Source organism: Homalodisca vitripennis, chromosome 5, assembly GCF_021130785.1.
Source record: "Homalodisca vitripennis isolate AUS2020 chromosome 5, UT_GWSS_2.1, whole genome shotgun sequence".
NCBI lineage: Eukaryota > Metazoa > Arthropoda > Insecta > Hemiptera > Cicadellidae > Homalodisca > Homalodisca vitripennis.
The window spans coordinates 160,244,163-160,265,180 of NC_060211.1; positions in this window are offsets into that span (position 1 = coordinate 160,244,163).

Genomic DNA, 21,018 nt, shown 5'->3' on the forward strand with positions numbered 1-21,018 from the left:
TAGTTTTCTTATGTGATAATACAATGATAGATCTAGCGACTAAGAAGTATTTTCAAATAGACTATTTTTATCTAATATTAATCCAAATTAAATGTCCCCCACCCCCCCCCCCCCCCACCCCCCCCCCCCCCCACCCCCCCCCCCCCCCACCCCCCCCCCCCCCCACCCCCCCCCCCCCCCACCCCCCCCCCCCCATCCCTTTACTTTATGTGTTCCAAATTTTTAGTTAGGCTTATATATAGGCTTCGCTAAACTCTAAGCCAAGAAGTTCGTCAAATGGTAAAATTAGTCTTTAGTTAGACAAAAATACGTTCAATTCTTAAAAAAAAAAACTGCATAATTTTATTACGCGTTTAAGATCATGAATTTTGTGAAGCGTGTGCGGCTGTATGGTATTAAATTATATTTATTGATTACATTACGTTACGAAGTTATGGTTACTACACTCTTAGTTACAATTATTCTGATGTTAGACTAAGGTATAAATTGTTTGAAATTTCAAATATATCCGGTGGAAGCAATAGTTTACATATTTCAAACTTTAGGATAAAATTCTTGTCAATCTTTAAGTGCTTTAAAGAAAATCAATAAATTTTATTGAGCTTAAATACAACTCATGTCATGATTTTTAAAATTTTTGACTAAGCCAAGCAAGATTTCCCACGATAACCCATACAAAACCAAAGGGCTAATTTAGGAAATTAAGAGCAGTTACCAAACCTCTTTTTGTACATGTAACCCAGTAGGACCGAGGTTTTAAATCTATAAAATACAACGTACTTAACTTTTAATAAATTTAATATTTTACAGTTGCGACGTAAACAGTTATATTCTATTATAAATTTAAACCTTGTTACAAAATTGAGGTGGTAATGTAATTATGTAACGTCGTTATATTAAATATATTTTTAATCGTCATCTTGCCCAGATTATAATAAATTGAAGTTTCACCCAAACCACCAAAAATTACACGTTTTGTCTGACAAGGGAGATTGAAGTATCTTCTGGTTATACTGCACAGTCTTATTTTCAGTAAAGAATGTGGCGTCCAGATCTCCCAGTGACATCACGGCAACAAAAACACATAAACCGCTGAAATAGTCTGATGCGCCAACCTCTATAAACCTCCATCGTCTTCAAAACTACCCCCGTATTCACATTATGGGGCAACAGAGCAAACATTTCTAACACTGTTCTAGTTGAAAACAGTACTGAAATTTGCGTGGGAAGCAATTGAATTTTATATAACTTTCTAACTATTGTGAACATTTAAAAACCATATATTCATCGTAACATTGAAATTTAAAACGCTTATCGGTGTCAATTTATCTATAAAAGCATGTGATATCGTAAATATACATGGGTGACTATCAAAACCCAAGAGTGCTTTGATTTGAATTTTATTATATTTACGGTGCACTTTAATCATAATTTTAATAAAAATCATTTTACTATTATTATTGTAACCACTTTGATTTTAAATTGCTGGTCTGATGAAGTATTCATTGAATAAGAAAAACTTTACACAAATGAAAATTTTTATAATATTGGAATGTTCGTTTCTAGATTAATTAAAGAATTCCAAAATATAGAATCCTCTACAGTACATAAAATGTTTAACTATATTAGATTTAGTAATATTAAATTTCATCTTATTCAAATTGTAATTGCAAGAATGCAAAACACACACACACACACACACCTAACTATTACAATATAATTAATTTTTTCTTTATTATTTATTGTCATGACAATAACAAACATGGAGATTTTAAATAGTTTATTGTGATAACATTTACCATATCCGACAAGTAATAGCTTTATTATTTTCGTATAGTTTATCAAATGTAGTCATTTTAATTGCATCGGAAGTGAAATTAAAAATAATAATTTCTAAAAACAGTTCAATAAAGATTACATTAATACTAATCTGATCGCTGCATTGTTATTAAAAGATATTTACGTCCATGCCTTTGACAGAATTTTATAATATTGTTAACAGCCTAACCTTATAAAGTAGACATCCTGGCGCATCTATGACAATCTTCGTAAATAAGGTGTTGGTACATTTGCTATAAAAAGTATTCATTCGTTAACAATTTTTTAAATTTAGAACAACATTTCCGACATACTTTTGGAACATTGAAAAAAGGCTATTGCTTTTGTTTTTGGTTTAGTTAATTGTTATAAAACCCTTGCAGAATTTAAAAAAATAATTTGTAATAATTAACAAAACTAATATTTTAAACAGGCAAAATGGTACCTGTATGAGTAATTTAAATTATTTTTTGCTTATAAATATATAGGTAAGTATTTATTAAAGAATCAGCATAATATATTAATTAATACAGTAAATATCATCAATGCTCAGCATTTGTTTCCTACTTAAGAATTGTAGAAAGTTTCAAAACGTCCTTTAAAAAACAAAACTATCCTGCACTACAGTCACACAAAACAAAATTAATATGCTATATAACATATCCTAAGAACGCTTATATTTAAAAAAACTTTAAAGAATAATGGTTCTGTTTTCATTAAAGAATGGAGGCTATGGAAATTGGACATAGTTATCACATATGCTTAACGACATTTAAGGTTCAAAACATGCCAGTTTGTCGTGACTGAAAATTGAACTAAAAATAAATAAACATGTGGTGGCCAAAGGTCTATGTTATCTGAGAATCAAGTGTTAGGAAGGGTGATAGATATTGGAAGGGTTGGCAAGGAAGAGGGGAGCAGTACAAAGGAGAAATAGATTTGCTGGGCTTCCACCTCCTAATCTTGACACTGGACAAATTTATCTTGGATTGTAAGGAACAGTTATCCAAGTGCCACTGCAGAGCCACCAGGGAGAAGATAACAACTGAAAAGCGAGTTTCTCCTGGTTAAATTGTAGAGCATACAACTTATTCAAAAGACGCATTTTATTACCTTTGTTATAAGTAAACAAAAAATGTATGAGCTTTGTTAGTTGTTTAAATCTGTACGATATTTGTAATATGTTACGAACTAATTGATACAATTAAATTGCGATTGGTTTTTAAAACCATATTAGAGAAGTGTTAGAGAAGTGTTATAAATAAATTCATAATTTAGATAAAAGAAAAGGTTATAAAACCATAAGTTCGGCAAGGCATTACTTACGAAAACTAATCATTTTTAAATTCTATAATACAGAAAATCATTTTCCTGGCAACTAGAACATTAATCTATTCTTAGAAAAAATTCAAATTGACCTCCTTTTTTCTCAATAAATGCCTCCGCTCATTGTGTTATTTAGTTAAGAACACGATTAATTATACTCGTTAGTAGTTTTCTTTATTTACTATTACAAATAACACACACACACACACACACACACACACACACAAATCGCGCGCGCGCGTGTATTTTAGTTGACTATATATGTTGCCCTAGCAATTGTATATTTGAATATAAATTTGAAAATGTCTTGAATAAGATTTTATCTCTGATTTAGCTAATCGTCTTTCATTTATATTACTCAATACCATTGCAGTGTGAATTTACGTTATAACCTAGTGCATGTTTGGTCACTTATTACACAAAAGTCCCTAACTAGTGCTACAACACCAAATACAGTAATTTATGTCTCGTAGCTGGAACATTCTTCGCGTAACTTCCGAAAATATTTTTGCAAACAAATATTCTGCGTCAGCTGTTAGGCATGATTGATAGTTGTAGCTACACAATTATTTTCCTTATTGAATATCTCTGTACGTATAACAGCTGATTGATCATTGCTTTCTTTAAACCTATGACCAGAATATTTTTATGAAACAAATTAAATCCCATCGCACTCCTAATGGATGCTGGTCGCTAAAACTGCAAATAGACCACCAATAAGGAAAGGCATTTTGTATAACAACGGAATTTTTATTGATTGTTATTGAATATGTTTTATTGAACAATAAAAGCCGTTTCATGCAGAAATGGGTATTGAGTAAAACAGTTACGGTTGGTAATAAAAATAAACACTCGTTGAATATTTTTTTAGTATATTCTTTGTTGCTGAAACTACTGTACAAGAATAGCCACTATTTATATTGTAGTAAGAGCAAGAGGCCTGTATGCCCTGTATATGCACATAAACTGGTTTTATTAAGATGGATAGAGATTTTGCTAGAGACTAGCTTTAAACGGGCCAAGCAAAGAAATATTTTTCTTTTATATTTTTAATCTTAATCCTTTTTATGCTCTCCTTTTTCGACATCCACTAAAACATGAGTGGCTCTTGACAGTTTTCTTTGATAGGCACAGCACCTTGAACATAACCTTATTTAGTTTTTCCTAGTATCCTCGCCCTTGGAACCCTTATCACCCTTAGATTTCCGTCGTCATCTTCAGTTTCGACCGACCCTGACGTGAAACCTGGTAGAATCACAATCTCTACCACATGTCAAATGTCAGGAATTTTCTTTAATGATGTACAAGATTATGAAGAAGATTTTCAAAGACCCCAAGCTCAACAGTACGTCCAAATTCCCCCTTCCTCATTCGTATGTATGTAGGGTGAATATCCATTACCGTCCAGGATTCATCCCAGTACTGGAACTCCATTTGAGGGGTTGCGGGGGTGCAGGAATAATGACAGTCTTTCCCGTAAGGAAGAACCTCCGAGTTGTCGAAGGACTCGTTCCTTTTAAGGAGCCGATACCACCCGAGGACTCCTAAGGACAGAATAATCTTCCTCATTCAGGACTAAAGGAACCAGGAATATATCTAGAGCTGGAAGACTAAAACCCCAAATTTGCTACATTCTGAATCATCAATTGTAAAGCACTTTGATTGTGACTACTTACAAACTTTACTCTCATGCCTCAAAGAAAATACTATATGCAATATAGGGAGAGAAAAGTCTGAGAGGAAAAGGTGACATATGCCTTCCAAGGTCACTATACATCTGAATGTTTGAACTTCACACAGTAATTATCCGAGTGCTAGTTAAAAGTGTACGTTAAGCCTTCCTATTTCATCATAAAAAATGACTAATGAATTCCCTTTAATACAGGAAATAGATTAGTTTAGCAAGGTTTGTTAGGGTAAAACTTTAAATAGAACCCTCTCAGCCATCCCTTTCAATGCTCTTAAAAACTACTGCGGTTGACGATTCGTTGTATTCTTAGGAGAAATCTCTCTATATATGTGTTTGAAAACTAATTTTTGACTGAATTTTGGGTTTAGCTCGAGTTCACCTTCCTTTTATTGCAGAGTCTGTTCGTATTTTCGTCTGAATAAAACCCAAAGAACCTCTACCGTGTCTATTACATCGTAGTGCACTCGATTGTGTACCTAATAGGACAATGAGACTACAACTTCACCTATTTATAAGTGTCTCTGATGTCGAAACGATGTAAATATTTTCTAATTTTTACTATAACTTTGCGTTTTTTTAAAAAGGTTTATTTTCCTTCATGCTTGTAAAACAGTGCATAATATTTTTGGTGACGTATTAAAATTTATGTAATTATTAAGAAAGGTAATCAGGTAATTTGTATAATTCACCTTTGCAAAGATGAATGGTCTGAAAATGTATTAAATATGCAATAAGATATTAGTTAAAGTATGCAGTAAATGATGAGAAAAGTCATGTAATAACAATTTGCGTTGCATCTCCTTGTAATGCATTAAGCTGAATAACTTCCATAATATTTGAAATAACGGAAGTTTAAAATAAGTTTTTGAAATTTTGAAACCAGAATATATCATATTGTTATAAAACGGAGACACATAAAAATTTATCCTTTTTCATCCAAGCATATAGAGTATGGTAACATTATATGGGCAGCTTTCAATGCAAATAGAGTTCCAGATCACATTATAAATAAGGATTTTCATTTAATACTCAGCAACGTCATAAGGAAAGCAAAGTAAACTATGACAAAGACATTATTTTTAATATTATCTCTTAATAATGAACAGTAGAAGGGCTATGTCAATTGTTTTTTGTTTCTTGTTCAAAATATGAATCTTCAAAAATTACACCAGAGCAATATTTCTGGAGTAAACAGCCTTTGAAGTAACTTGATTAACCGGCTAAAGCAACGCTATTTATTTACATACGAACCATGATGTACTAGTACTGCAAAGCATTGGAAATAGAATTCTGTTTCGAAACTATTTCAATAACAGAATTCACAGATAAAGTCATACCCAATCAATCATGCAAGCAATAGTTATATCCTTCCTGATAGTGTTGAGTTCATAGGTAAACTAGCTTAGTGATTGGATTAATTTGAAGTTTCTTGGCTGGGTAAAAGTTAAATCTCAGTTTAAAACTCGTTAGGTCAGCCCGATATAGGTTTGCAATATCAGTGGAAACCTTTGTTATTTAATATTTGCACAAGTATTGTACCTTAAACGCGTTTAATCAATTTCTGCCAGTATAGTTTCATCTAAATCATCATCTAGTTTATTTCACTTTTGATAAACGTATTAATATTATAAATAAGAAAGTTTGTAATGAATGATGTTTGGATTCTAGGATGTATCAGATTCAAACAAACAAAATATATTGAACATATTTAGAGGGAATTTGGCATGTGTATTGCTTAGATATGAATTAAACATACAACTATTTTCTGAATACTACTTCTGGATTAAGTATGTTATAAGTAGTATTAGAAACTTTGTACGTATTATCTAACTTTAACTAAAAATGACAGCAGCAACGAAGTCGCACCATTGTTTTCTGTACTCAAAATCAGTTTCCTTTGGTATTGTGGGACAGCATACTTACAGTAGCAGCAGGATAAAAAACGGTGAAATTTGACAACAATATTATTCATAGAACCATTCTCTTTGTGATAAAAATTGAGGGAAACAAATAACCATGTATATATATATATATATATATATATATATATATATATATATATATATATATCTCCCGCGAGAACTGAGCGGGAAGGACTTTTTTCATTTCATTTTACTAATTCTCTATCGTCAACGATAGTTTAATTTTGATATTTATTCGATATGAAAGTAGTTACTTTTACATACATTGACCTTGTTCCAAATCACAATATGTTTCAAAAACATCTTTTATTGAAAAATAAACAACAAATTACATATCAGGTGCGATTAATGATTAATATATCCTTTATTTATTACCTGTGTTTTATTCAAATGTCTTGATATGTATTTGTATTCTATTGGAACTATTTTTGGAATTCCGATAAAAATTTAGAATTTGTACACACCATTTTCATAAAATTCATGGGACAGGTGGCTATAAGAAAACGTTATTTTTATTTCAACGTAAGTTTAAGAGAACACTAATTGTTTATGTTACATGTTATATGCGTTAAGTGCTTTTGTAACACGGTGAAAACTGTTATAAAGATGTAGAGGTTCTTTTCCAAATCTCCAGTACAAATATGAACTTTATTAGTTGTTTATAATATAAAGTCCAAAACAAGTCCAAAGCTAGTAGCGAAGAATCTAACATGAATAGTAGGTCGAATATCGATTTTAAGAAACAAACACGATTTCGTAATGATGGGAAGGTGTTTGAATCATTAAATAATCTAATCTATTTCGTGTTTTATTCACAGTATGTATTGTATACGATAAGTTTAATAAAAATTAATATATTACTATTCTGATTAAACTTGAATTCCCAAAACGATGGAAACCCTAAAACCCTTGATGCCCAAAATGTATTGACAGAACGTAACCAGATAACATGAGACCAAACATCGAGACTGGTTTCTGTTTGCCAATGTTCATCTCCACAACGCGTATGCCAATACATCTCAAGTACTTCACAATACAAATCAAACACATGTCACATACGAATACAAGCTCTCCGTTATAACATCTCCCGAGTAACTGAGTTATATCATGTCTAAACTATCATGTCTATTTACTGAGTTGATATCACTTTGACATAAATCGAACATTTCACACTACACCTAATATAAAAACAAATTTAACTGATAACTGAATTATTAAACTGATTGTAATATATTAAATAATATTAATATTATACCAAACATGGTTTATTTATCATTAATGTGGTAGCAGTATGTTCATTAATGGTACAAATGACCGTAATATAGTTTAAATTAACAGCTGTTTAACAATCTGTTTCATCTTGTTAGTTTCTGTACGTAATAGGTGACAAATAACTCCATATTTATGAATTAATTCTCTTTAATAGCTGGTATGCAAAAATGCTCATAATATGAAAAAAGGCATGTACCAAAAGTACTATACTATTATTATTATTATTGTATAAGTGTATTAGCTTTTCAGAAATAATACCGTTTCTCTAGTATTGTGTCACTATTTAAGTAACAAAAGGTTCACTTACAAAGATTTCTCAAGATTTCGCAGCGATTTTGAGAATACACTTTCTTTACCAGAAACTGTGCTATAATCTTCAGAATTTTTTTGGAAGTACAGGATGTTTCCCGCAATATACGTCACCATTACTGAGATATATTTTGGCTTCTTCAGCAAAACTATCTCAACATTCTGACGTCAAGGTTTTAAAAATTATAAGCCTTCACTGCCAAATATATCTCGTCACCATTACCTGATTCGCAGACAAGAATATCTTGTAAGGTTTCAAGCGGTAAAGAGAACACACTGCCTTCGCCTATAAAGGCATTTAGACACAATTTGAAACAATATATATTCACTGTACATAACCTCAAGTTTCAGTTAAATATATATTAGCTTCACCAGGGTCCCGGTATTATTATGTTTTAAGTTTCAGTTAATATCTGTTGAATGAAGATGGTGCAGTGAAGACGAAATATTTCAAGAACATGTAATTGATTTCACGGAAAGTGAGCAGGAAAAACTAGATTACAGTTAGATCATTATACCTTTACAGTGTAGCCTGCAAACAAAGACACTTGCTCCAGTAGGGCTGATATTTTCAATTGCACTAGCTTATTGATCATTCTTGTTTTTATGAGTTTATAATTAAGCTGTTCACAAATTTCAAGCTGAAAGTAGGACAGCAATTTTCAAGATCAAAAAAGACCGCTTACTTTAATATTTCATACACAATGTCTTTAGAAAGTCTGATTATAATTTTGAAATACGGAAGATTTACTTTGGATGCCACAAAAGGATTTTGTTTATTTCATCAAAGCAGGTAACCATTATGTTGGATGTCAGTACAGTAACTGTTACTTTATGATAAAGTATTGCACATGTTTCTTAATTTGAAAAATAGTTTAAACAAACAGCAATGAGCTTTTATCACAGCAAATAAACTAAAAAGTGTTATTAGTGTTATAGATAAACTATTTCTCAGTAATATCGACATTTGCAAATAGCCTTCAATCGTATTTCAGTGATAATTTGATTATTTTACTTTAAACCTCAAACTAATGTATAGTCTCATAGATTTCTTAATAACACATTTTAAAGTGTTGATCTCTAAAATGTACTCAATGGCTATAGTTTACAGAAATTATTAAGTTTAGTGTTATTTTAAGACCTCCCAAAAAATACTATCCAACACAAATTATGTATGTAAGAACTAGTTTTGTCATAATATGTTTCTTTATACTATGTTACATATAGTTACTTTTATTATTTTCGAAGCAGTCAATTAATGTGACCACTAGCATGACAAAGGTTTTACCTTATTCAATACATACATATAAAACTAGTCTTGCTACATTAGTTTTATATAGGTATATTGTAATTTTGAAAGTAAATCTAATTCTTTAAGTACACTTATTATTATGGGTTTGATAAAGTAATTTAAAAAGCTGTAATGCCAGATTTGTAAATATTGTTAATAACTAACAATTTTATCAAACGAAGCATACACATCATAAATAAAGACACGTCATCCAGCGTTGAAAAGTATGAACTGATAAAAATTACCTTGTTGAATAAACTTTTTAGCAATAACAATATAAAAAAACCTGGTTTAAGACCCTAATGAATAACCTAAGCAATTTACATAAATAATAATACAATTGAAATAATTTAAATAATTAGCAAAATAATTGTAGCCTCTTTAATGTTTTTTTGTCAAAAATTGTTACGAGTAAAGTTTATGAATTCAGCAAAAGCATAAATCCTCTAAAAGTACAATATGAAATAAAATATATTGGGGAAAGAAGTAAATTTTAAAACTTGATTACGTATCTTACAAGCTAAAACGTTACAAGCGTATAGTGCCACTGTTTGAGCAAACTTTAAGTGGAACTGTTTAAATCCTGCTTAGCAAAACCTTCCGTAAAACTATAACCGCAAGATGTGGTAAAACCTACTTGAAGATTCTTGGTACGCTGGGAATTCAATTTTTTCATCTCCTCTAGTTTCATTTCTTTAAATTTTTTGAAGTTTTTTTTGTGATTGTTTCCTTGGTCTGATATCGTATGGGGAAATCAAGAGGATTTACTGTCACATTAATTTAAGTAGCAAGTTTAAAATAATTAATTCAACATTTATTTCTGTTTTAAAGTGAACAGCAAATATATATGTATATATATATATATATATATACATATTTATTTATATATATATATATATATTTATATCTATATTATATCTATATTTATAATAGCATTGATTATAATATTTGTAAGGATGAAATAATACAAGGACAATTATTAAAATAAATAATGCAAAACTACTTAATGGGCTGCACATAAAAAAATAAAAACAAATAATGACATTCTTGTCATTCTTGTCTTGTGTTTTATTTCAAGTTATATATGTAACTAGTACTTATTGATACAAGTAAATACTTAATAGGTTTGACAAAATAACAAAATAAACATATTACTAAAAGAAATAATAAAATATTTAATTAAATAAAAAACTGTTTAAGAAATGAAATGAAATTAAATTAAAAAATGTCTTTATTTACAAAGGCGAAGTTAGGAATTAAAAGTCCTCTCTACCACTTAACCAAACAAGGTATTATTTCGTAGTGTATTTTTTATTTAGATACTAAAAACATAAAGTGTTATGTATGTGTTATGCATATTATCTTTAGTCTATTTAATATTGCAATGGTATAATTATTACCCATTGATGTGTTGGATATATAGAATTGTTTTTATGTATTGAAGATAGAAATAAAGTTGAAAATGATTTACAAATAGTAAACTTCTAAATGATTTTTTAAAAATGCAAGGAGAAAGTGTTAAAGCATAACTCATAAAGCACATTTGTACTTTTAAAATATCCTTTCTCGATCACTCGGAAGGAAGGTACAATTCACATGATGTACCCATCATGAAATACAAAACTGAAGGTGTATTATTAGTTTAGATGTCTCATTCGCACATTACTCATCGGACAATAACCCACAATGTTGGTCTGTTAATATAATCCCAACATTTCCAAACATTTGAAATGTCAATAATTTTGAAACCCCACTAGACAAAAACTGATATACCCATATACATTTATTTAGGAAAAACGTGGACTTCATATAGTATAATCGGAATAAACCCTTGATAAAATTAAACCTAAAAGTGTTTTTGCATTTCAATCATAGCTTAAGAGGGTACGACAGTTGGCCGCTATGTTAGGCTTATAACATGGAGCTAAAGCTTTTAAAACTGTGTTATAAAGTAACTCGTACCAAATCAAAAAATATTTTGCTCTCAGTGTCTCAGTAACTAATTAACTGTTAAATATACGACTATACGTTAATGCTAACGGTTAATTATGTATATTGTGAGGGAAAAGAACATTTACCTGTTTATAGCACATTATAAGACTTCTGCTTCATTTTATAACAGAAGGCTTTGATAAAACAGCCAAATTAAATAAATTAACTAACTAATACGATGGTGAATGAGAGTTGATTATTTTAAAACAAACACAGTTACTACATTTACAAACTTTTAATTAATTCACAAACAGTTTGTGTCCTTTGTAGAAAAACTACTAGATCAGTAAGATGTTGATGCAGGATCACTGAAAATAATTTATCATGGGTAGTTCTGTCAAAAATTTAAAATAACTAATGTATTTCCTTAATTTGAGGTTTAAACGCTTTTACTCGTCATTAAATATTAAATAATAAGTGATTTATTGAATAATAGGTAATTGAAGTTATTAAGTTAACTGACTTTAGACTAGGCAGACATGTTTAAACTTGATGGACACGTCAATGGCGATGAAAGAAGGCGTTAATCGGGAAATTAATTATCGTCGATCAAGAGCTCAGAGGTTAGGACCAAGTGAAGGTTTTTTAATATAATATCATAAAATATTATTAAAATATTGCATGTTCAATAAATAACTCCTCTAAAATTGGATGTATGGTTTTCGAGTAATAGTTGGTATCTTTACGTACATATACCAATAAAGTAAAGTAAATAAGCCAAAAAATACTAATTTAATATTTAAATTATATTACTGGATATTTATAACAAAATATTATAATATGAGGCAATAATTTTAATTTTCTTAAATTGTATGTAAAATTAAGGTTTTAAATTTTGACATCAAATATTTAGTTCATTTGTTAATTTAGATATACTTGACTAGTAAAAGAGTTACTGAATACAAGTTCATATTGATTTAAAAAGCGAAATAAAAATTTTAATAATGCTAAATAAAATTCCGTTACTTGTATTAATGACAATAGACTTTATCAATAGAACACTCAAAAAGGACACAGAGCAGTGACTGAACTGCATGAACTGTAACAACATAAACATTTACTTTACTTCATGCATGAATTTATATTATTATCAATGCGAACAAACATTTGTTGTTATAAGTAAAAAAGTATCCATTCATTCTCACCAATTCAACGTTATACGAAATTAGACTGTAGGACATGACATAATAATGATTTGGTTGTACGTAATTCAGTGAATTAGCCTTCTTGAGGTAAGCTGTGGACATCGTTCGTCAAAGGGATCAACACAAGGGTTCAGTCCTTGTACGTGAATATTCAGAATACATCAATCAGAACCTGTAGCATGTTTGTTAGCTCAAGACATTTTAGTAAGGTTTATTGATTGGACAGGTTCGGTTTCAGTCACTATCTTGTCTGTTATAGTCCTGATTACTGTTTTAGAGGGAAAATATTGGTAAAATTGATAGAAGAGTCAGTATTACAGAGCACATATACATCAGTAGCTGATTATAGTAATAGCAGTTTTTCCTTACACTTGTAATTGTGTACTTCTCTTGTATAGAACTTCTTGCATGTAAAGATTGTAAAACTGAGTTTTCCTTAACTTAATAAAATAATAAAGGGCCTATCATTGATAGATTATCTTGTTGAATAATACAGATAATAAAAAAGTAAAAATTGTAGACTTCACGTAATTTTTGGCTTTTTTAAGAGTTGCATGTAAAACAATGGTGGCTCAAAAGCAATAGATACAAATTAAAGGGGAAAACAGATTCTCTCCAATTAGGTTAAGACTATAGATTTGTCTATGAAGAGTATAACAAAGACGGACAAGCTATACGGTTTGATGAAGTATCTCTAACACAAAGTAGAAAAATTGTTATAAGATCAATTTGTTAATTTAAATAAAACGATACAGCTGAGTATCGAAGGAACTGACAAAACATGTTTACAATCCTTACTGAAATGACTATAACGCTTTCCTGGATTTGTGAAAATTTATGATCTATAACTCGAAATAATCCTTTATCAAGCTTAATTATACATTTTACCAGCTTCTTATTGGAAACCAAATGCTTAATTTATAAACACCCCTAATAAATGAGAAATTGTTATTTTTGTGAGGCCTTTCGTGCTCAATGAACACATTGTCAGACCTACATAACTTAAATAAAAGTAAAATAATAATACAACTAAATACAAATAAATACAACTTAAATAAAATTATTGCACAAGCTTAATGATTGTAAAAACGTTTTTTTAGGCAGTGATAATAATACAGAACACTATGAGGTTGACTGGCAGTAGTGGTTGTATGTCTTGACTAACCTGACTTCTGACTAAACTCATTATAAATTTGCTACCTTTTGGTATTTTGACCAGAATCTCAGTTAGGGTTTACTTACATCAAAATGACCTTACGCACCAAGTTTCAAGTATCTAAGGCCTTTCTATAAAATGTATCATACAGACGGACAGCCAACAGACAACGACAGGATTTTATGAAGGAACTCTTTAGTCCTTAATAATCAATGATCCGTTATGTTTTCCTTTCCATATATTATGTAGAATATACCACCTATTTCTAGGCCAAAGTTACATATGCAATAAAAATTGCTTTTAAGTGTCTGTTTTTTAAACCTCTGATACAAAGTAATGCAGTCATTAAAATTTTTAATATCCTTTTACAACTTTTGACTTATAAAAATGAACTTTACTTAAATTCGATATTATAAATTTAAAATAGTTAGAAATTTTGATTAAGAAATAAGTATTTTTAAATTATCGCAGAATTGAAGAAAAGATTAAATAGTATTTATTACAATTTTATGCGATATATATATATATATATATATATATATATATATATATATATGTTAGCTCATTTAACATGTTACTACAGCATCGTTGGATTACTTTTAATGACCATAGGAGTTAAACATTAACATTTTATTCCAATATATTCTCTTAATATTGACTCTATGATTACATTTTTATAATCTTACACTTACAGACTTATAATAATAAATTTTTCTCAGGTACCGGTATTACATCTGTTCATACAACTAAAGTGGCGCTCCATATTTTGGACCCTGAACATAAGCTGCAACATTTTATAATTAGGGTATCTTATTGAACATTTATATTTGTATGTCTAGTCACTTCGTAAACTGCCATTAATTATTTTAAAATGATACTTGTATTTTATATGATTACTGTTTCGCATTTCCTCATATAAGTTTTTATTAATATGTAAACTACACCAGTCTGTAAAAGATATACAGGGTGGAAAAAAAGTATGGAAACGCTTTCACTAATTTTGTATGGCTTCACTTATACAAATTAAATTTTGTACATCACCACTTGTATTAAGAACCTAGTTTTTGAGACCAGTGGGGACATTTTATCTTTTCAGGGGGGACGGCCCGTGAGGAGTCGGACGAAAATCTTAAATGTAAGCATAGGCCGAGTTTGGTATCAAATTAAAGGCCTAATAAAGAGAAACTCATTACCGCAAACCGCACTTAAAAAGGTTGACCCTATCCAGAGTACGGGCCGTTTGAATTTCAGAAGTAACGTTTGATTAATTATTATTTCTCCGCAATTTCACAGTCTCAAGTAAACTGTTCTGACTGAAAATGACACTTTATGGAACACAATTATCCAAAAGAATTAACCTAGTTTGTAATTATGTATTAGGTTAGTTCTTTACCTGAAGAAGAGATCAGATTGCAGATCTCGAAACGTAGTGTTACTGTTTTCTTGTTTCACTGAACGATGGCAAATGTCCGGAAAAATCCTGTTTCCTTCACAAAAGAATTAAATTAAAAATTATCTATGTATTACAAAAAATATCCATACCTTTTAAATGAGGTGCTCAAACTGCTCTCCGAACACTTGTTGGCAATGAGCTAGTCTATTATAAAAACCTACTGCAGTCACATTGTGAAGCATATCGGGTGTAATTCTTCTAGCTTCTTCTAAAAAACGATTTGTCAGCTCCTCAATGTTGGCTGGTTTAGTTTTATACACATTATCTTTTAAGAAGCCCCACAAAAAGAAATCTAGTGGATTAAAATCCGGTGACCTAGCCGGCCACTCAACGGTACCCCTGCGACCAATCCAACGGTTAGGAAACACTTCATCTAACAGATTGCGCATCCGCAAATAGTAATGGGGCGATGCTCCATCTTGCTGAAACCATACTGCATTAGAATTTGCCCCAAGAAGAGCACGCACTGCTGGCAAAATGTTATTTGACAACATATTGAAATAAATTTCGCCTGTTAGATTTCCATCTATCACAAACGGTCCTACAATGTTATTGTTTATTATTCCAGCCCACATATTCACTTTCTGAGGCCTTTGTGTGTGGCCTTCTATCATCCAGTGTGGATTATGGTCGGCCCAGTAACGGCAATTATGCCTATTAACTTGTCCATTAACAAAGAATGTAGCTTCATCTGAAAACAATATCGAAACTTAAAAAATTTTTAATTTCGTCACACTTTCTCATCATTATTTCGCAAAATTCAGTCCTTCGATCAAAATAATCCTCTGCAAGTTCTTGGGTTAGGGTTACTTTAAAAGGGTGATACTTGTTTTTGTGTAAAACATTCAACACTGAGGTATGGCTCATATCAAGATCTTCTGCAGCCACTCTGGCCGAGGTGCTGGGATTTTCAACAAATTATGTTTGGAGTACATCCACAGATTTTTGTTCATTTGTTGCCGATTTAGGCCTGCCACTTCTTTCGCGATCTTTGACTGTTCTAGTTTCTTCAAATCTTTTTACTGTCTTAAACACTGTTGACTTACTAATTGGGGGTCTATCAAGAAAAGTGTCACTAAACAAATGCGCTGTTTCTTCATAGGGACGAACTAGACATCCATACCCATGCATCATAAGCAGCGTGATTCTCTCAAACTCACTAAGTGACATTGCTTTTAAAACTAGTAGAATAAAATGTAAACTCTTAAATAAAAAAATTTATAACTATCGCAGTACCTTCTAGTGAAGACTTTCAACTTTATCTTACGTGGACGAAATTATAACTAGACTAAAAACCAAGCTGATATTAAAAATACAAAACTGTGGAGTTTTGCTGTGACAGTACTGTTTGTATTGCCTAAACCAGTTTATGTTTGCTTGAGATAAAAGGGCTGGAGGGACTGGACCTTGACCTCATGTTGATAAGGAGTTACGGTGGTATTATTGAATACTCTCAGTTTCTTGAAGACAAGACAGGAAAACCCCTATTTACTGTTATCCAATAAATGTAGAGGTAAAAAAAATAATTTTTTGTTGGAAATTGTTTTTCAAATTTACATAACCGACATAAAACATACTACTGAAAGTAAATTAGTTACTTCACAAGACAAAATGACAAAATTTCTTTGTCATGAAATTCATACGGCCCGTACTCTGGATAGGGTCAACCTTTTTAAGTGCGGTTTGCGGTAATGAGTTTCTCTTTACTAGACCTTTAATTTGATACCAAACTCGGCCTATGCTTACATTTAAGATTTTCGACCGACTCCTCACGGGCCGTCCCCCTGAAAAGATAAAATGTCCCCACTGGACTCAAAAACTAGGTTCTTAACACAAGTGGTGATGTACAAAATTTAATTTGTATAAGTGAAGCCATACAAAATTAGTGAAAGCGTTTCCATACTTTTTTTCCACCCTGTATTTCTCATAGTTATAACATTACATTCGATAATACATTACGAAAATAATAAGTAGTCAGTCATATTATATATATTTCCAATGATAATACTGACAAGGTACAGCTTGTAAAATGTTAAATGAAGAGGGCCTTACATAAAGAACTTTTCAGACAAGTCAAAAATTAAGTGGAATATGCGATGGAGTTATTGAACATCACGTCCTCAGGCGGGAAACATAGAAACCACATTTTCGCTCGAGAACGCTCAATCTGTACTTGCAGGAACCCTTCTTACAATAAATAAAAAAAAAATCTATATATGGGATAGAGAGAGGCAAATCAATTCACCCATATCCTTGAAAGGGGAAGGATTCCAACTTTAGCACCGTAATGTCACAGTATGAGTCTAACTCATCTGACTATCCAAACCACTGAAGTGGATTGTTGCTATAAGAAACAGTGGCACAAAACGCCTGCAATAAAGTAGAATACTGTACGTTTCCCTGCTAAGGTCGTATATAGTCTAGAAGTCACTGCAGGCGCCAAGCCGGCACTACTTAACTGTTTGGTTGCTTTCTGTTGTGAATATTCTGTTGACTAATTTGTTAGAAGTATTGTTGTGTAAATGAATTTATTATAATGTAATCGATTACCACTACTGTAGGCCGTGTTTCTGGTGTAATATTTATACGAGCTTTTGTAAATCGTTTTGAATTGATTCAATTTATTTGCTTTATAGAAAACTTTATAAATGTTCTAATTCAGTGAGTGGAACAAAGAAGGTAACTTTTCTACCAATAAAATGATAAGTGATGATACCATATTTAAAATTTAATACAACTTTTGGATGAATGATCCAGATCTGGAAAATTTGCATTTTACGTACATTTGGTTTGTAATTGAAAGTTTGGTAGTATTCTGTATGTGTTGAAACTGTATAAAAGTCATGTGTTTTAGTTATATACAAAATTTAATAGCTTTCTATGACAATTAGCAAATTTTTCAAGTAGATACGATTTTAACCTGTTTCAATAATGCAATTAAATTAAAACAAAGCTAGATATTCTAATAATATGAATAAGACGCTCTGTAATACATTTTTACTAATGATTCAGATTTCATTAGTGTCTCTAAATTATGTTAATGGAAAACAAAGAGAAAGGATAAGTAATAAGAGCTATCGGAATTATATATTTCGTCTCAATTACAAACATTTTGTTGCTTATTCCAAGCCGTAAGCAAGATAGTTATTTATGAAAATTATTTAGAATGTTGGAGTTCTTGAAAGGGCAATTTATTATTCACTTTGAGGGTGCTAGGGTTAATATTAATCCATTGAAAATTTATCATTTGCTTTATTGTGATAGAGCATTTTAGCGTTCTATCGTTAAAACAATTATTCATGTTTAAATTCGGTGAAATACATCAGATTAAATGTTAAAATGTCATTCGTATCGTGATTATCAGTTAGAATCTAATTAAAATGTTGCGTAACAAATACGTTTTCTTTAACGTTAACGCAAGGACTTCGAGAAGTGGCATGTTATGTCCTATTAAAAAAAGCTATGCAACTGCAGTAATTTTGGTCTAAACGCCTCATTTTCACGTAATTTTACACTATCTAAGAAGAGGAATGTTGGAAGAAAGGTTTTTTGGAAAGGGGGTGAGTGCGTTACTATTACACCATAGGGCCCTTACTCTTTACAATTCAATTATATTGTATTTGGCCGTTTCTTTCACATATGTGCTTAAATAACGTAACTAAAATATAATGCGAAAACAAAACATATATAAAATAACTTTTATTTCCAATAATTTAATTTGTATAAATGGTAATAGCCAAATTTAATTGAAATAAGCATTGGTTCAAAATGTAAGTGCTCTTAATGTAGTGATAGCGAACTCGCTTGGCAAGTAAAAGACCTGGGTTCGAGTCCCGCCGGAGAAATTACGAGTACTTTCTGTGATTAATTGTTTATTGAAATTAAATAAGGCTATTGTCATTTAACTAGATTTAATAAATGTAAACATAAATATATTATGTATGTACGATCACGTATTTTATAACGTTTAAAAACAATTACTTTTAACATATTAGTAGTTTGGGATTCAACTGTTCCATTTAGAACTACTGAATGTTGATTTCAAAATGCCACAAAGTTCTTTATCACTTCGACATACACTTCTGCTTTTATAATTTTGCTGAAAGATTTATCGTATTTTCTTTTATCGCTGTTTTCGCTGCTTGAGAAAACATCAAAAGGCTAAGCTAGGCTTTGTCGACAAAAAAAGTCTTTACTGAATATTAGTTTAACACTTCCAGTCTGCTGCGGGGTATTGACACAAGGGTTTGACATGAAAGGTTGACTATTAACTGCTTCATCCAGTGCTTGACCAGAGCACATTTTGGTTAGGATATTTTTATGCTTTTAAGACGTTGCTTGTACTAGGGCTTAAACTAAACATTATGCCATCATGATAGTAAATTATGTTATCGTATTGTCTATCATTTTAATATAAAAAAATACTTTCTTCTATTAAATTGCTGTTTGTTACAGTTTGTGGAAATATAAGGAAGAACCACATTGATTTTGCGAACAAAATGTAAAAGGTCAGTCCGTATGTCTGTAAGACAGCTCTTATGTTACATTCTGTTACGTCCTTCGGTTTTGTATCGATTTAACACGCGAGAGATCGCACTCACTTCCTGGACGCGAGAGGTCGCGTGACGGCAAATTGCTCACGCTCGTCTTTTACTCAAATTGCAGCTTTAATTTGGTGAAAAAAGTTTCAAAAAAAAAATTGTGTGTTGTCTCTATTACTGTCTTTCAGTATATACTAATAAAAGTAATTGGGCACTTAAGTTCTAACAAAGAGAAATATTATTATGATACACTGTATATTTGGTTCGGAATTGGTGATTTTTGGTACGAAAAAGGTCGCGTGTGAGCAATTTGCCGCAATAATATAAATTAAGCTTTTAAATTAAACATTTTATTACAATAAAGTATTTTATTATGAGGAAGAAATACATTTTATAATATGTATATTTCCTTAAAACAAAACAAATTGCCTCAAAAACGTAATATAATAATAAATCAATATTTAGGCAAAAGATTACTAATTCAATAAAATATTATGTACAAATGAAGAAACCAATTTTATAAAAAGAAAAATTATAAATGTTAACGAAAAATTAAAATTTCTTTCTAAGTTTCATAAAAAGTTAAAATATAAAAACCCCTAAATTAGTACAAGTTTACTAATTTTGTTTCAGTGGACATTATCGTCTAAGCTAACTGAAGAAGTGTGTATGTTTTCGAAAACATGACAAAAAACACAAAAACATTAAAATATTGAAGATTTAGAAATATTTCCAATATTCTCAGATTTAACAGAATGCACTACGGGAGAGATCGCGCGAAGGCATATTGCCGCGGCAGGTGCAGAGCTACAACAAAAATTCCACCACTCGCAAATAAAGCCGGCGACAGACTAACGGTTGTCAAGGTTAGGCGCAGCGATGTACTGGGAGGGATAAAACGAGACCCTGTTATCCTGGGGCATCACTGCAAACGAAAATATAAAGAAATCAAAAAAAGCGCGCGGCAAACTGCCGCGGGCGCGATCTCTCGCGTGTTAAGAAGTAGACTTGAAAAATGTATAATTAAAAGGGACAGAGGGAATACCAATAAAATTCATTGCTAGAAATTTGTTTTTTGCGATGGAAGGATTGTGAAGGAAACA